At 35.5% G+C, this 6324-nt stretch overlaps 1 long non-coding RNA gene across 1 annotated transcript; it reads right to left on the bottom strand.

Annotated features, from left to right (window-relative positions):
- Nucleotides 1-1505: 1505 nt before the first annotated feature.
- Nucleotides 1506-5190, bottom strand: LOC143435670 (uncharacterized). Its single transcript, XR_013106144.1, has 3 exons — nt 5099-5190; nt 3827-4013; nt 1506-1627 (listed from the first exon to the last, which is right to left on the bottom strand). It is a non-coding gene; the product is annotated as an uncharacterized LOC143435670 (long non-coding RNA).
- Nucleotides 5191-6324: the final 1134 nt, after the last annotated feature.

Here is a 6324-nt window from a genome sequence, read left to right as displayed (position 1 = left end):
GTAGCTCCAATCTCCTGACATCAGAACTGCTGTATGATGATACCCTGAGCCCTCAAATAATGACCTGTTTTCCCTAATGAAAATAATTATCTAGAGAACCTATTCACAAAAATAGGAACATAAATTCTTTTTTAAAATATTATTGCTCTAATGCCTAGTAGCGAGTCTGATTTTATTGTACTACTACAAAGTTGATTCTGGGCAATGGGGACTGTTTTATGGTGAAAATGTAGAAGAATTTGGTCAGATAAATCCAACGTTCATTTCTTGAGCAGTATTTAGAATGTCATTTTGATTGTAGTTTGGGAAAGAAATAATAATTGATTCTAGTGGATCTGTCACATGAATACAGATGCCTAAGCAACAGAGGTAGAGGAGAAAACTGAAAATGCCATTTTCTAAGGACTATGGAGAATCATGAATCAGGCACATTGGAGTCTAAGCAATAACACACTTTAATGAAATTTATTATAATAGGTAAATATATATAATACACAACAGAAGAAGAGTATAGTGAGTGAAACTATTTGGAACAAATAGCTCCTTTGTGGAACATTATATGCTGAAGCCTTTCCATTGTCCCATCCTAAAAAAACAAAATGTCTTCATTAGACAAACATTCTCAGAAGTTAGATTCACCCCACTTCAGGTAAGACTACTTTTTCAGTGCATTTTCTGAACTCTACACAAAAATTACTTGAGTTAACAGTATATCTTCCTTTGACTGGTGTTACCTGTTAAATCTGGTATGTTTAACTTAGCATCTTTATTATTCTTCACCTATGTGTTGTATTGGATCCTGTGCAGCTTAATTTTTATAGCAAATCCCAAGCATCTGGCAAGATTATTTCTCAAAGTAAATTAAACAATAATTAGTGTTTTTACACAAGGATAGCAAAGCTTATTGGCACATGCTTCAGTCTTGTAGTACATTTAATGGATTTTAATATCAAATAATTCTTTAAGTGATTAAAAAAAAAAACGATTTCACATCCAAAATATCTACAAGACGTGTGATCCATGGGAAGCGAAGTGAGAAATATAGCAGGTAATATTTTGAAAGTCTTACAGTGGCTAAATAAGGAGTCCCTCTGTCATATACACATGTATGTATGTATGTATGTATGTATGTATGTATGTATGTATCTGTATGTGTGTGCATGCATGTGTGTGTCTGTGTGTGTCTCTGTGTGCATAAGTGTGTGTTTCTATATGAATATATGTGTATATATACATATATTCATATATAATTTAAAGTGTTATTTAAAAAAACTTTTCCCATACTCTAATATCATGATATGCCCCAATGCTGCTCTGATATTTACAAATTTATGAAATCAGGGAATTTTATCATCCATCCATTCATGTGATGACTAACTAAAACTTCCCTTACAAGTAGAACCTTTCTCCTGAGAAAGAGCAGAGGAAATCTTGAATTCTTCATTAATAGCATTTAAGGTTTTCCCACTGTGGTCACCTATTGCCTTTTCATAACAGGTGACTTACCAGCAGTATTTAGTGACATCTTTATGTCATCAGATTTCTTTTGAATATCATTACAAATTGTACTGTCATCATCTCCCAAAACGTCTACATTGTTGTCAATCATGATTTGCATAACAGATATCTGTAACACCAAAAGGCAAAAACAAGGCCCTCTGTCATTTTAAATAGTTTACAAAATTGAAATCAATAAAAAATTAAAATCTAAAATGATGAAGAAAACAGCAGTTACCACAAGCAGATATGAACCTGTGAAATGAAGTCTGTGTCTAAAATGGAGACACTTTTGCAACTTAGATAACATATTTAAATTTCATAGCTATTGCAAAGAATGGAGGAACTAGTAAAGCAAAGTAACATTTCAGAACTGATATGCTGCCAGAATACCTGTGAGTGAATCAAATTAATGATTCAAAGGTTTCTCAATTCAGTGATTTTTTGAGGGGTGTAGGGAGGAGATGAAGTTTCATTGTGATAGTCTAATTGCAGGCATCACAATATATGATGCCATCTTGGTGAGACCTTTGGGGTGATTTAAATGGCTTGCCTTTCCTGGAAGAAGTATGTCATTGGTTAGATTTAAAGTTACAGAGGCCAGGTGCCATTGGCTGTGTCCTCTTTGTGCTTCATGTTTGCAGCCTAAGATGAGAGCCACCAGGTCTCTGATTCCTGTTTCATTGTCCTTCCTTCCTGAAGCCATGCTCTTCTCTCATGACTTTGTAGGAATATAATCTATCTTCATCTCCAAGTTTCAAATAAATATTTACATCTATAAGTTGCCTTACTCCTGTTGTTTCATTAAAGAAAAGAAAAATGCCTAAGAAGTTGGTGAGAAGAGGGATCTTAGAAAATGTGAGAAAATGTCTACATCAGATTGTCCTAGTGTGTAGGGAAGTCTATGGGACATTGTCGTGATTAACAATGGAAACTGTAGGGCCCAGATCTCCAGCATGGTGCCACCCTTGAGCCATTAATCAGACAAAGAAAGATATGAGGTGCAGGACAGGAAGCACAACTCTTACACAGGTTCTGCTTCAGTTCTTGCCTCTAGATTCCTACCCTGCTTCAGTTTCGACCCTGACATTTCTCCGCAGTTAACTGATAACTAGAAATAAATCATGAAGTGTCTTCCATAAGTTGCTTTTCATCAGCATTTTATCATAGCAATAGTAGCAAATTAAGCCACTTTCTAAAGTGAACAAGCTGTTCCCTGGGCTTTCCTACTTCATTATGTGTAATATCACCATGACTTGCTTCCTGTGGACCTTGTTCCTGGAAACTACTAGTTAAAATATACCCTTGGTTTCTTTACTTTCTGTTGTCTTTTTTGTTGTCTATCTTTTTTTTCCTTGTCAAAATGTATATTCTTCATTGATGCTCTGTGAATGTCTCCTCATGCAACCCAATAACACTCATTTTCCTGTCCTTCCATATCTGCCCTCTCCTCTGAAAACTTCCCCCCAAAATTAAAAAAAAGTTAAATCAAGTTTTAAATTAAAATTAAACTGAGAGAGGAGGAGGTTGTGAGGAGCAGACTCAGTGGAGGGTACTTGCAATCAGGATATAAAGTAAACAAATAAAGTGATAAAAATATTAAAGCATATGAGTTTATAGTTAAATTAAGAGCTATAGAAAAACTTGGAATAAATAGAGTTGAACTAATATAAATGTACACAATTCTTTTTATATAAGTAGGATTTGGTGCTAAAATAATAGAAAGTATATAAAATATACAACTTTTTAATAAATATTCCTTATATCACATATTGTGTTTATATATATGTATATAATTATATAAAAATATATATGTACACAACAAACACAGACACACACACACACACACACACACACATGTATATAAATTGTATGCAATTTGCTTTTTTATGACCAGAAGTGCACTTGGTGGGAGTTTTTCATAACTATAATATGTCATAACAATGAAGCACAACTGTCATGTGCTCCCAGTACATCTACAATAGAAAACCAATAAACAAACAAAACCCTAGTTAATCTGGATTTTTTCAACTTGACTGTAGTCTTTTGGACACAGCATGTTCTTAGTTAAACATCAGTATCTAAAATCAATATCTGAAAAGAAAGAAAGAAAACAGTAAAGAACAAAAGAACCAAAAGAAATTATTCACTTTCTTCAAGCTACATCAACTATCTCCCTTTCCAATCCTTCCTGAAAGATCAATGCATCTCCCACTCCAGAAGAATGTAATCCTAGGGTATTCTTTAACATGAATGACCTTTCTGAGGTAGTCCCAATTCCTGGATCACAATGACTTTGTTCCCAAAAGGAAAAATCAGATCCTTTTACCTTTTCTGAGCAGTTACTCCCAAATAATGAGTTCCTGCAAGTCTGATCCCACAGCACGTGAGGTGCTAAGTGGAGAGATAAGAGGTCGGTGTCTAGGTGAATCCTTGAAGAGGTTTTAATTTTTAATAATTCATGAATAAAATGGTTGAGCAAGAGGATGTATGGTTGTGGCATATTCAATGGAATACTATAAAAAGAAAAAGGAGAATTTTACTGTTGATTGTCTAACAATTAATATTACTTATAAACTCTGAATAAAAAATGCACATAAATGTTTTGTAGATCAGCTACTTATAAAATCAAAATTCAAAAGATGTAAGAATATACAGCTAATGTATTGCCTAGAATATTTTCTGCAAATGACTTTGCCCTATAGAATCATGGGAATTTTTAAAAATTATGTATGAATATCTGTGTGCTACATGCTACCCACAGAACCCAGGGGAAGGTGTCAGGCTCCCTGGAAATGGAATAAATGAAGATAGTTACAGTCCATGTGTGTTCAGTGTATGGAAACAGTGTTGTTAGACAGTGAACCATCTTTCCCGCCACCATGAGGACATATTTAATATCTAATGTAGTATGAATAGACATCACATGCTTCTGACACACTGGAACATGAGGAGTATAAAACACACTAGTGACCCTACACAATGCCGTTATAAAAGCTTCTGCTATAGGTAAGACAGAGATACTAAGGTCATGGGTAGAAATTGGAGCTCAAAGTTAATTTTATCTAAGAAATCATTCCATGCAGTATCACCGTCAAGAAAAATGATTCAAAAAGTCAAAGCTATACCTGACCCCAACCTCTCTAGGTAGTTATAGTTAAGAAAGACAAACTCAGTAATAGCCTCATTTTATAATCAATGACACATATTTAACAAGTACAATATTTGCAAAACTATGGTAATAATATTAGGATGTAAATAATCCACAAATATTATACACACTTACTTAATTCATCTCATACAGGAACTCAAATCAATACTCTAGGCTGACCTGCACACAACTGTGTAGCATAGACTGTCTTGCAAACCATGGCAGTTATAATGTAGAAGATGCGCAAATGGCGGGACTACAGACACGGTGCAACACTCTTGCTTGAGAAATGCACCTGTTTATAAAGTGACTATACATGTTTGCGAAAAGGGAACCTCTCAGAATAGGACATCATTCCTTTTTATAGTCCTGTAAATACAAGCCTATGTACCTTCAAATTGTATTGCTTCTATCTTTGTGCAGTTCCTCAAGATCTTACTCTATCATTACCTTTGTGTGGCAGAATTGTTTCCAAGCACAGAATCTTCATCTGGGATACTAATCCAATTTTCGTATGAATCTGAAGAAAGCAAGTTTCCTTGTATATTGCTACTGAAATCCTTTTTTAATGACAAAAAATCAAGAAAAGTAATAGTAAATGTACAAGTAGAAAGTATTTGAGAAACTTTTTGTATAAAAATAACATTTTAGACCAGTGATTCTCAAACTGTATGTCAAAATCCATTTGGGGGTCACAAATCATATATCCAGCATATCAGATATACCACACATTATGCATTATAATTCACAATTGTAGCAAAATTTCAATTATGAAATAACAGCAAAATAATGTTATGGTTAGAGATGACCACAGCATGATCAACTATATTAGTGTCTCGGGATTAGGAAGGCTGAGAACAGCGGGTTGACACCCTACTTTCTTAAGAGTTTCCCAACCTGTCACCAACCAGAATTTTGGCTCAAAAGTGGAACATACAGGCAGGAGTTTATGTGTTCTTATGTAAGACTAGAATCAAAGAAGCAGAGTTCTGGCTCCAGTATCAATTAAGTAAACTTACTATCTATTCATATTCCCTTTCCTGGCTTCCAGTCCAAACTACTACCTGCAATCAGAGATCTGCACTCTACTTCACAGCCTGAAGCTCTGCCTGTCTCAAAGGAGGCCAGCTCCTATGTGGGACATTCAGATAGGAGCCTATTATAACTCCTCTCTGAGAGGCTCCACCCAGCAGCTGACTAAAACAGATAAAGAGACCAACAGCCAAACATTGGATGGAGCTCAAGGACTCTTATGGAAGTGCTGGGGAAAGGATTCCTGGTCCTGAAGGAGATAGGGACTCCACAGGAACACCAACGGAGTCAACTAACCTGCACTATTGGCAGCTATAAAAAGAATACCAAAGCTCCATCATGACCTATGGCATGTATGTAGTAAATGTGCAGCTCAGTCTCCATGTGGGTTTCCCAACATGTAAACTGGGGGCTATCCTTAAAGCTGTTGACTATCTGTGGAAAACCCTTCACAAACTGGCCTCAGTAGAAGAAAATGTGCTAACCCCTGAAGAGAGTGGATGTGCCAGGGGGTGAAGATAACACAGGGGACCCTAACATGCTCAGAGGAGAAGGGAAGAGACTCTGTGAAGGGTGATGAGGGAGGGGTCAGCATTCAAGATGAATAAATGAATGTGTAATAATAATAATATCAAAATAAATAA

The sequence above is a fragment of the Arvicanthis niloticus genome, chromosome 22 (genome assembly GCF_011762505.2).
Source record: "Arvicanthis niloticus isolate mArvNil1 chromosome 22, mArvNil1.pat.X, whole genome shotgun sequence".
NCBI classification, from domain to species: Eukaryota; Metazoa; Chordata; class Mammalia; order Rodentia; family Muridae; genus Arvicanthis; species Arvicanthis niloticus.
The sequence above is the reverse complement of the archived record's forward strand: the minus strand, read 5'-3'. Positions and strand labels throughout refer to the sequence as shown.